The 12,657-nt window shown below is 37.0% G+C and overlaps 1 long non-coding RNA gene across 2 annotated transcripts in view; it reads left to right on the top strand.

Moving 5' to 3' along the window:
* LOC103884638 overlaps positions 1–4,388 on the top strand; it is a 35,580-nt gene extending 31,192 nt beyond the window's left edge. For both annotated transcript variants that reach the window (XR_001902651.3, XR_001902653.3), the window contains one exon: positions 2,565–4,388. This is a non-coding gene — a long non-coding RNA (uncharacterized LOC103884638). The remainder of the gene's footprint in view (positions 1–2,564) is intronic.
* The last annotated feature ends 8,269 nt before the right edge of the window (positions 4,389–12,657 follow it).

Below are 12,657 nucleotides of genomic sequence, written 5' to 3'. Positions count from 1 at the left end.
TATAAATCTGACACTATCATGTGTGCTATTCTTTTAGTAGTTCTTTTCCTTTTGCTTTCCTTTTTAAAATTTGTATAAGTAGCCTCTTCTCTTACTTCTCATTAGAAGTGCTACCAATCATTAATCCATGTTAGTTCACTAAGATACCTTCTTGTATTTGCCCTTAATTTATACATATGAAAATACAGGAAGAATTAAGATCATTTATGACTGTCAAAAAATTGGGCCATCTTACTCATAACTAACTTAATCGCAGAAATCTCTCCAAATCAACTGGTATATATCTACTACTGTTGGTTTTGACATTTAAAAAACAACAACAACAACAACAACAAAAACAACAAAAAACTGTCTTTAATGATGGGCATTTATTTGCTTCTTCATCTCACAATGTATCTTCTTTGGGTAATTGTGTGTGTTTGTGTGTGTGTTCAAATGAATAAATATATATTTGTTAATACATAGGTACTTTGCATTTTTGAAAGTGATTATCTGTTGTTTAATTGTGGGATCAGAGTCTGTGCTACTTAACCTTGATTTTAGCAAGCTGTTAGTTTCCAAATGACTGTAATAGTTAATGTATCTGAATACTCCTTAATCCACCATATATAGGTATTTCTAATTTGGAAAATTCTGATTGTATATTGTGACATGCCTGATATGTCACTAAAGTTTGTGTTGAGAATTTCACTATTGATTAAATAACTAATCTACTTCTCACTGAAATAATGCTAACTTCATAATGCAATCTTTTCACATATTTTAAGTTCTATTCATATTTTTTGTGTAGTTTTATTTTGTTCAGATCTGCATACCTTTTCCTATGCAGTTTCCAGGTCAACTTGTTTTCAGAGGTTTTATGATTTATTCTCTCAATTCATACACAGTAAGTTTTTAAACATTCTTGCCAGTTGTTCAGTATTCTGGCACAGCTGTTATCCCCTTTGATTTTAAGATCATTTTATTAAATTTCAAAAGCAACAACTAAGAAGGTGCTGAATCTAAAAGCAAAACTTTAATAATGGAGATTACTTAAGAAATGCCACTATAATAGAGATTATTCATAAAAAGTTAACAGATGGATAAACAATATTCAGATGTGTCATGTGCTAAAACATTATTGTCATTCTTTGATTAAAGCTAATATATTTTGTATTTGGCTGTTAGTCAAAATGCTGTAAGTAATAAACATAGATGACTTCGAAATATATTTCTAATTATCTCTCAAGTGAGATTTAGATAGAATTGATAATTGCGTAATGAGAAAATATGCTGTCTGACAGAGATTGGTACTCTACAATTCTCTATAGGTGACTGAAGAAGGATATAGTTGCATTTGAAACAAGAACATTACATGGTGTAATTGAAATGGTCAATCGTTTTTTCATAAAGAAGTACATATTTCAAAGTTTAGTCATACAAAATATGTGAAAGAATACAATTAATAGTGATTTGAAAAAGAACACAAAAATAAACAAAAAATTGTATGAAAATGTTATAGTCATTGGTGGTTCCTGGAATATGTTAAGTTTACTTAGTTGAAGGAATAGAATTATACTAAGGGAGTTAAGCTGAATGGGCATGTTCTCCTATTTTTGTGGGAGTGCAGGTGAGATGGTTTGTAGCTACATTTCTTTTTGTCTTCCATCTTCATTCATTTTCTGCTGTACTTTATTCTATTTCTTTGCTTTCCCAGAAAGTCAGCAAGATAATTGAATCAATGCTCACGTTAAAATTACGTACGGTTATTTAATAATATGATTTCTAATTTTGATGCTTTGGTCATCTTTTATTATGCATGACTTAAAACTTCTTTATAATGAGCATGCATATTTTCAGTGCATTCAAACCAATAGTCTAAAAGTAATTTAGTACCTAAAAAGTATTAGATTGAACAAAAAAACAAAATATCTAAATCGATTGTTTAAAAAATTGCTACAAACAAAGTCATTTTTTATTTCTGGATTTTAGGATTCATTTCTTAGAGTGCCTTGATGTTATGTTTCATAAATAGTTACTAGCCATAACTTAATAGCATTCTATTTATATGATAGTTATTCTGTATACTAATGATTTATTCTATATTACATAAATACATCTTGACTGTAAATTTTCTTCTTATGTCTGCTTTGCTGTGCCTCCCTTGCAATCCCTAAGAGTAGTTTTGTCCACGACTCTGTCCTTGGACTTCTTCTCTTTCCACTCTTTTCCACTCTTAAATTTTTCAGCTCATTTGAAAATTACTTTAAATATCACCAAATACCACCTACAAGCTCATCACTGCAGTAGTCCCCCATTATGCATAGTTTTACCACCATGGTTTCAAGTACATGTGGTCAACCAAGGTCAGAAAATAAGTGATTACAGTACAATAAGATATTTTGAGAGAGAGACCAGATTCGCGTAACTTTTGTGACAGCATATTGTTATGAGTGCTCTACTTTATTAGTAGTAATTGTTGTTAATCTCTTATTGTGCCTAATTTGTATATTAAACTTATCATAGGTTTGTATGTATAGGAGAAACTTGGTAATTATAAAGTTTGGTACTTTCTGTGGTTTCAGACATCCAACAGGATCTTAGAACACATTCCCTGCAGATAAAGGGGCATGCAGCTGTACTTAAGGAGTAATTTCTAGCCAAGAATCTCTCTTCAAGTCACAAATGACCATCAGAAAGATCCATCAAATGTAAAGATAAAAATTAAATATAATCATTATTTTTATTGTGATACTTCTCCCAGTATGAATGCAAATCATGTCCACAAAATATTCTTTCTTCTCTAACCCTTTCCCTTTGAAGAGTGCTATCCTCCAAGTCATTTGAGTCATAAAACTAGCGTCTTCCTATCTTATTTATTCTCCTAACTTCAATCTCCATCCATCACTAAATTCTATAGATCTTATCTCCTTTATACTTCACATATCTAGTCTGCCTATATCCAGTACTCCTATATTATTCAGACAGATATTTAGTCCTGAGCTATTGTCTTCTAAGTATTCTGCACACCTGCATTCCCACATCACTCAGAAACTTTTTATACCTGTTTCAGAGTAATTTTCTTCCAACATAGGCATGATTATACCACATCCATGCTTGAAATTTTTTCATGAGCGTTGAGCTAATTTACACGCCTAACAACAGTGTTTAAGCATTTCCTTTTCTCCACTGCCTTTCCAACATCTACCGTTTCTTGATTTTTTAATAGTAATTGTTCTGACTGATATGCAATGGTATTTAATTGTGGTTTTAATTTGCATTTCTCTGATAATCAGTGCTGTTGAGCACTTTTTTCATATGTTCACTGGCTGCTTGTATGTCTTCTTTTGAGAAATGTCTATTCATATCTTTTGCCCATGGAAAATATTATGGATCTTTGTCAAAGAACTAAAATTTGATTTACCATTTGACCCAGCAATCCCACTACTGGGTTTCTGCCCAGAGGAAATCATTATATCAAAAAGACACCTGCACTCATATGTTTACCACAGCACTATTCACAATAGTGAAGTCATGGAATCAACCTAAGCATCCATCAATTGTGCATTGGATTAATAAAACGTGTTATTTATACACAACTGAATACTACACAGCCATGAAAAATAATGAAATCAGGTCCTCTGTGCCAACATGGATTGACCTCGAGATTATTGTCCTAAGTTAATTAATACAGAAACAGATTATTATATACTGCATGTTATTACTTATAAATGGGATCTAAACAATGGGTACACATGTGCATGAGGATAGAAATTATAGACACCAGGGGACTCTAAAGAGAAGAATGGCGGGAGAAGAGTAAGAGTTGAAAAGCTTCCTACTGAGTACTATACCCACTATTTTGGTGATTACTTCACTAGAATCCTAAACCCCAGCAATACGCTTAAAAATCTGATGTATACTCCAAAATGTAATTTAAAAAAAATTGATAGCTTCTTCACGTTCTAAATCAGGAACTAGTAAACTATGATGCGTGGGCCAACTCTGGCTTCCAGCAGTTTTTGCAAAGTTTTCCTGGAACCAGCCATGCCCATTCATTTGTAATTGTATGTAGTTGCTTTGGTCTATAATGGCAGAGTTGAGTAGCTATGATAGGGACCATGTGGCCTACAAAGCTTAAATATCTGGAACTTTACAGAAAGTTTTGATACTCTGCTTGAAATCCTAAACTCTTAATGTTTGACATCTCCTCCATATAAATCTGAGTTCTTTTCAATACCTTATGCTATAGCTATCAGAATATACACTGATATAAATATGCATCATAACATACACTGATATCTCCTGAGATCACAAGTCGGAGACCTGCCTGGCCAACATGGCAAAACCCCATCTCTACTAAAAGTACAAAAATTAGCTGACGTAGTGGCAGGAGCCTGTAATCGCAGCTACTCAGGAGGCTGAGGCAGGAGAATAGCTTGAACTCGGGAGGCAGAGGTTGCAGTGAGCTGAGATCTTGCCACTGCACTCCAGCCTGAACGACACAGCAAAACTCTGTCAAAAAACAAACAAACAAAAAAAACAAAAAACAAAACAAAACAAAAAAAACTACACTTTTCATGTTGCAACCTAAATCCTCGACTTCTTGGTCATTGGATAATCTTTTAAGATTCAGGGCCGGGCGCGGTGGCTCAAGCCTGTAATCCCAGCACTTTGGGAGGCCGAGATGGGCGGATCACGAGGTCAGGAGATCGAGATCATTCTGGCTAACCCGGTGAAACCCCGTCTCTACTAAAAAATACAAAAAAAAAAAAAAAAAAACTAGCCGGGTGAGGTGGCGGGCGCCTGTAGTCCCAGCTACTCGGGAGGCTGAGGCAGGAGAATGGCGTAAACCCAGGAGGCGGAGCTTGCAGTGAGCTGAGATCCGGCCACTGTACTCCAGCCTGGGCGACAGAGCGAGACTCCGTCTCAAAACAAAAAACAAAAAACAAAACAAAACAAAACAAACAAACAAAAAGATTCAGAACAACTTTTCACCTTGTCGTTGAAACCTAATCGCTGGGGAAACTAAATTAATTTCTCCTTGCCCTATGCCCTCTTTGCCTCTCTATGCCCTGCACAAGGTTATTTCCCACACGTAAAGGGTTCTCCTCTACTTAATTCATGTGGCTCTGTCTTAGCTTCTCCACTCTCCTGTGCAGAAGCAGGGGGCATGTTTTACACTTTTTTTATTATTCCCAACATATAACCCAGTGCCTGTCATAAAGTTAGCACTCAACACATAGTTGGAGCATGCATATATACATAAGTGAGTATCTATATATATTTTGGGAAAAATATTTTTTAGGAACAAAGGTAATTAGTACCTATGTTATTGGAAAATTGTTGCTCCCTATCTTTCTTTCCCCATACAAACTTTTCTTCTTAAAGGAAAAAAACTACAATCCTGAATCAATTTACTTTCAAGTTCCATTTGATCCCACACTATTTATCTTTGACATTGTTTCCTTTTATCATACTAATAGGTTACATTGGTTTATAGGAATAAAACTGCATTCCTCTCATTTATTTTTTAAAATATTTTTATTTCTTTCAAAGTTGATTTCTATTCATTTTTTATTGGACTTAACTTATTCAAGTCTTAACTCATTCCAAGAACTTAACATTATTGAAGTCTTACTATAGCCCCAGCACTCTTATTTCTAAGAGAACACATTAATGATTTCCTGCTAAGAACAAAAGAACAACAAATCTGTGGACATTACTTTAATAGTTGTAGAACAATACTTTAATAGTTCACAGTTAATTTTGTTTTCATTGTATATGTCTCTGTAGGAAATATAGAAAAACACCCTAGTACATATTCAGTTCACAACTTCCTCTTCCCAGTGTTGTTGGTTAGGTATTTGTTTCCTTAATGATAAAATGAGAAAAGACAGGTTGAGGATAGAAGTAAAGTTATTGTTTAAAACCATAAAATTTTAATGGAATACTGTACAAGCAAAAGGATAAGATCACGCATCTGTTCCACTTGCCACTTCTATTATTTGTGTAAATTAGACAGGATTTCCTCTATCCCTCACTAAAAATAATCATGGGTGAATGCAAATTAAGGTGTACTTATGAACATAGTTTAATTCCCAGTATCCAATTTTGGAAAGAAAAATGTAACATATATATTAATCAAACTGTTTCATATTCTTAATAGGTAAGTAGGTAGGTAGACAAATGCATATTATTTCTTTAAGAATATTTTCCCATATTAGAGTCAAGATTGCTTCTGAAGAATCAGATACTATATTTTGGAGAACTAGTTCAAATATAAATAATGCAATTTGTTCAAAGATAAAATAATTCTTCAGATTGCATCTGAAGAATCAAACACTATATTTTGGAGAATTAGTTCAAAGATAAATTATGGAATTTATAGGTGGTAAAATATGTACTTAAGGAATCAGTACAGTACAGATGTCAGTTTATCCTGGACTTTACATGCATGTGCACATACACATTTTCAGCAAAATGTTTACAATAAGATAGACAGGTGTGTATTTTATAGTAATTTATTATAGGTTAGTGAAAAGTAATTGTGGTTCTTGACATTAAAAGTAATTGCAAAAACCGCAATTACCTTTGCACCAACCAAATAGACAAGGCTAAACAAGGTTGACCTGGTTTTTAATCTATTATGCTGATTATCAAATAGTTAAATTCTGCATAACATATAATTAAACAGAGTAAATCATATTGTATTGGTTTTAAAATGCCTTACTGTTGTGTACAAAAACCTTCATTTTAAAGTAGGTATAAATTGTGGCATCAACACATATTTGTGTTATTCACAGTAAAAATTTTAACATTAATTAAATAAGAAAATAGGCCAGGCACAGTGACTCATGCCTATGATCCTAGTACTTTGGGAAACCAAGGTGGGAGGATCACTTCAGCATGGGATTTCAAGACCAGCTTGGGAAAGGTGGTGAGATCCTGTTTCTACAAAAGTAAAAAAAAAAATAGCCAGGTGTGGTGATGCATGCCTGTGGTCCCAGCTACTCAGGAGGCTGAAGTGGGAGAATTGTTTGAGCCCAGGAGTTTGAGGCTGAAGTGAGCCTGAGCAACAGAGGATGATCCTGTCACTACTTCTTCAAAAAAAGAAAATTATAATAAAGAAATTGCAAGTTTACATTTATGCACTAATAACAGAAAATTATTTTAAATGTCCTATTACATGGACCTTAATTATATTTAATTATTTGAGACACTACATTTCACTGGGCATACACATATGCACATGCACACATGACTAACCTTATAACTCTAAGTAAACCGGAAAATCAAGTCAGTTTGTTTTAGCTACTTTTTTCATAGCAATAAAGCAAAGTGACTAAAGCTATGCATTCACAATTCCTATTTTCATCAATGCCTTCACAATTCCTGTTTGCATTGAAAATTATTTATCAAAGTAAATTTGTAAAAATATTTCTGGTATTCATTAATTTTGTTATGTATACTGTTTTTCATGCAGTCAAGCCATACATCCATCCAGATATATATATATATATATATATATATATAACCGACATACCATGTCTTGGGTGCCCTCATACTATCATAAAGGTTGGAATAGATCCATGAATAAAAACAGGCAAACACATTATTCTCATTGAGCACATTCTTCAATGAGTGGAGACAGACTCTAGACAAGATAAATAAGTAAAATATATAGTACATTACATGGATATTAATGTTATGAAATATATTGTATTACAAATGGAAGTTGGAAGTGATGGTAGGGCCTTCTTAAAAAAGACCCCAAGGACACAAATAACAAATGTGGAGATTTCTGCTGTAAGAATGTTCCCGTCAGAAGGACCAGCACACATTGCTCACTATGAGAATGGCTACAGGAATAGCAAAGAGGCAAGCATAACAGAAGTGGAGTGGAATGAGTGAAGTAAGGGAGAGAAGGTAAGGGAGGGAGGTAGGGGAAAAAACTGGGCAAGAAACTCTAAGATTTTATTCTGAATTGTCCTTTTGTAGAGGTTGAAATAAACTTTATTTTTATAGCAATAAAATATAATTTATATTGTAAATGAAATTCTGAATTATTCTTATTTTGTAGGAACACTATCTCTTGCGGGTCTACATCGCTTAGTATTTTGGTCCTGTCTTCCGTTTATGCTAGTGCGGTGGTGTGTGATCTGCTGGTTTTCTTCCTTTCAATGGGGGAAACTAACTAATATGCATGTTTTCAGAGACTGTATTCCACTTTTGGGAGATTTTGAGGGGGGAAGTGCCATCCTCACTGAAAGGAGTGAGTTATTAGTCTGTTAGTTCCTGGGAGAGCTGGTTATTTAAAAAACTCTGGTACCTCCTTCCTCTCTGTCTCACTTTCTTCTTCTCTTGCCATGTGATCCCTGCTCCCCTTGGTCTTCCACCATGAGTGGGAAGCTTTCTGAAGCCCTCACCAGAATCAGATGCTGACACTATGCTTCTCACACAGTCTGCAGCACTGGGAACAAGACAAAGTTATTCTCTTTATAAATTACCCAGCCTCAGTGTTTTATTTATAGCAACACAGATAGACTAAAATAACAAATTGGTACTGATGAATGGGGCATTACTATCCCTAGCATCAGTGTCAAATCCAGAAAAATGTATTTCCTGAAAATACCAGACAGATACCAAAAAATGTATAAAGACGTTTGGAATTAAGTAACGGACAGAAGTTGGAAGAATTCAGAAGGCTCAGAAGAAGATAGGACGATAAGGGCAAGTTTGGAATTTTTTGAGGCTGGTTAAGTGGTTGTGACCAAAATGTTGATAGATATATAGACAGTAAAAGCCATGCTGATGAAGTGTCAAATGGAAACAAGAAATGTATAGGAAACTGAAAAAAATAAGCCGTCCTTGTTCTGCCTCCGCAAAGAACGTGTCTGCTTTGTTTGCATGTCCTAAGGCTTTGTGAAAGGCCACACCTAAGAATGATGATTTAGGTTATCTGGTGGAAGAAATTTCTAAATGCTAAAGCATACAAAATGTGGCCTGGCTACTTCTAACAATCTATGATCAGACATGGGAGCAAAGGAATAATATAAAGTTGGATCTTGTAATTACAAAGAAAACAGAGTGTATAAATCAGGGAAATCTGAAACTTAGTCATGTGGTAAAGAAGGAAAAAGCATTTTCAGGACAGGAATCCAAGGGGACTAGGAAGCAACAACTTGCTAGATAAATTATTATGACTAAAAGCAAGTCAGGTGCTAATAGTCAAGGTAATGGGTAAAAATCCCTGAGGGCACGTCAGAAATGTTTAAGGCAGCCCCTCTCAGCACTGGGCAGAGGCCTAGGAGAATAGAATGATATGGGGAAGTGGCAAGCCCAGGTTGCCTGTGCTAACTCAGAGTGCTGCTCCCCACCAAACCACTGAACAGGCTGCTCTGGACCTAGGCTCAGCTCAAAGGGTCCTAGGTACTGCTTGGATAACTGCTTTGTGGGGGCACAAGCCATAAGCCTTGGCAGCTTCCATGTGGGATTAAGTTTTAGGTGCCTAGAATGCAAGAATGGTCGAAGCTTGGCCATTTCCACCTAGATTTCAGAGGATGTATGGAAAAACCTGGGTGCGCAGACAGAAGCCTGCCATAGGGACAGAACTTCTGCAGAGGCTTTACTAAGGCAGTATTGAGGTGAAATGTGGGATTGGTGGCGCCACAAACAATTCCCACTGGGAGACTGCCTACAAGAGTTGTGAGAATGGAGCCACATCCCTCCAGACCCCAGAAAGTTAGAGCCACCAGCAGCATGCACACTTTAGCCTGGAAAAGCTGCAGGCAATTGCCTCAAACCCTGAGAATAGCCACATGGCCTACACACAGCAAAGTTGGGGAAACAGAATTGCCTGAGGCCTTGGGAGCCCACTTCTTACACCAGTGTGCCCAAGATGCCTGACATGGAGTCAAGGGAGATCATTTTGGAACTTATATTTAATATCTGACCTGCTAGGTTTTGCATGTGTCCTGTTACCCTTTTTGTTTGTTTGATTTCTCCCTTTTGAATGGGAAAGTTTATTCTCTGCCTCTACCACCATTGTATGTTGGAAGTAAATAACTTCTTTTTGAACTTATAGGCACAGAGCTGGAAGGAACTTGCAGTAAACAAGTCTAAAGCCTTGAGAGTCAAGACTTTTGAGTTGGTACTGAAATAAGATTTTGGGGACGATTGAGGAAGGGTGCTTGTATTTTGCAATGTAAAAAGGATGCAAGATTTGGGGGCAGCCCAAGGTGAAATGATATAGTTTGGATTTGTGTCTCCTCAAAACCTCATGTAGAAATTGGATCACCAAGATCGGAGGTAGAATCTGGTGGGAAGTGTTTGGGTCCTCAGGGTGGATCCCTCATGAATAGCCTTGTGTCATCCTCTCTATAACAAGTTCTCACTATTTACTCCTGCAAGAACTGATTATTAAAGAGTCTGGCACCTCCCTTCTGTCTCTTGCTTCATTCTGCTCTCACTATGTGATGTCAGTTCCTCTTCACCTTCCATCATGAGTGGAAGCTTCCTGAGGTCCTCACCAGAAACAGAAGCCAGTGTCATGCTTCTCGTACGACCTGAAAAACTATGAGCCCAATAAATCTCTTTTCTTTATACATTACCCAGCCTAAGGTTTTTCTTTAGAGCAATGCAGACTAATACAAATTTACACCCACCATCTCCTCTTAACTGCTGGCCCTGTGGACTCGTAAGTCGAGCAAGGACACACACACAAAAAAACAGACTTACCAACTCCCACAAATGCTTATGGCCTAAGCCTTGACTGAAAACATAAGTAAATATTCAAATTCATAAAATGACAGATATAGATAAATTGAAATATAATTAATTTACTTTGAAAAGTGAATAAATGATAGATATTTTTCCCCATGTGGAATTGGTTAAACTTTCAAAAAACAAAAGCACACTATGCACAAATGTTCCCAGGACAGAGAGAAAATATTATTTTATATCAACATATTAAAATGCCAGTTTATTATCTACTAAAATACTGAAATATTTCCATGTCCACTCATAAAAACACTATTACATTTATTAATATTAATTACCTCCACATAGTTATAGAAATCAGACACACATTGCAATTTCAAGGAATACATTCTTCCGGATTTGACACTGAAGCTAGGGATTCTACTGCGGCTATTTTATTTACTTCAGTTTTCTGGCATTGCCACTAGATTTAATCTTCCAGAGGAAAGAGAAACTTCCAAGTCAAGTTAAAAGGAATATATTGTGTAAATCTTTGAGAGAAATGCCTAAGGGGAAAGCTTGACTTAGTTCAGATTGCCTCTGCAGAATGTGTTGGGGTCCATGGTGACAGACAAATGTTTTCATGATAGCCTACTCCCGATGATTTGTGATACTAAAAAAAAAAAAAAAATCCCCTAAGTATAGGCAGTGCTTTCTATCCATTTTCGAAAGTTATCACAAACAAGCATCAACCTGAGACCTTGTTTATAAACCTATGCAAGTAACAATGGATCCACCCCTTCCACCCTCTTATCACAGGTACCATAGTGGCATTTGTGTATATATATAATTTGTATAATCATATTATCTTATACATATGTATATATATCCATATATACATTTGTCAAAGAAATTAATTGACTTAAAAATTTGAAAACTACACATGCAGAGACCAGGCGGAGCAAGATGGCTGAATAGGAATGACTCCAGTCTCTAGCTCCCAGAGCCAGCGACACAGAAGACCGGTGATTTCTGCATTTTCAACTGAGGTACTGGGTTCATCTCACTAGGGAGTACAGGACAATCGGTGCTGGTCAGGTGCTGCAGCCCGATCAGCCAGAGCTGAAGCAAGGTGAGGCATTGCCTCACCTGGGAAGTGCAAGGGGGAAGGGAATCCCTTTTCCTAGCCAGGGGAACTGAGACACACAACACCTGGAAAAATGGGTAACTCCCACCCCAATACTTAGCAAACGGGCACACCAGGAGATTATATCCCACACCTGGCCGGGAGGGTCCCCTACCCATGGAGCCTCCCTCATTGCTAGCACAGCAGTCTGCGATCTAACCACAAGGCAGCAGTGAGCCTGGGGGAGGGGTGCCTGCCATTGCTGAGGCTTAAGTAGGTAAACAAAGCCTCTGGGAAGCTAGAACTCGGTGGAGCTCACAGCAGCTCAAGTAGGCCCGCCTGTCTCTGTAGGCTCCACCTCTGGGGACAGGGCACAGCTAAACAACAACAACAACAACAAAAAGGCAGCAGAAACCTCGGCAGACCATTGCAAACAACTCTGTCTGACAGCTTTGAAGAGAGCAGTGGATCTCCCAACACGGAGGTTGAGATCTGAGAACGGACAGACTGCCTGATCAAGTGGGTCCCTGACCCCTGAGTAGCCTAACTGGGAGACATCCCCCACTAGGGGCAGACCGATACCCCACACCTCACACGGTGGAGTACACCCCTGAGAGGAAGCTTTCAAAGCAAGAATCAGACAGGTACACTCACTGTTCAGCAATATTCTATCTTCTGCAGCCTCTGCTGCTGACACCCAGGCAAACAGGGTCTGGAGTGGACCTCAAGCAATCTCCAACAGACCTACAGCTGAGGATCCTGACTGGTAGAAGGAAAACTAACAAACAGGAAGGAGACCTACACCAAAACTCCATCAGTACATCACCATCATCAAAGACCAGAGGCAGATA

The sequence above is a fragment of the Papio anubis genome, chromosome 3 (assembly GCF_008728515.1).
Source record: "Papio anubis isolate 15944 chromosome 3, Panubis1.0, whole genome shotgun sequence".
Classification (NCBI taxonomy): Eukaryota; Metazoa; Chordata; class Mammalia; order Primates; family Cercopithecidae; genus Papio; species Papio anubis.
The sequence above is the reverse complement of the archived record's forward strand: the minus strand, read 5'-3'. Positions and strand labels throughout refer to the sequence as shown.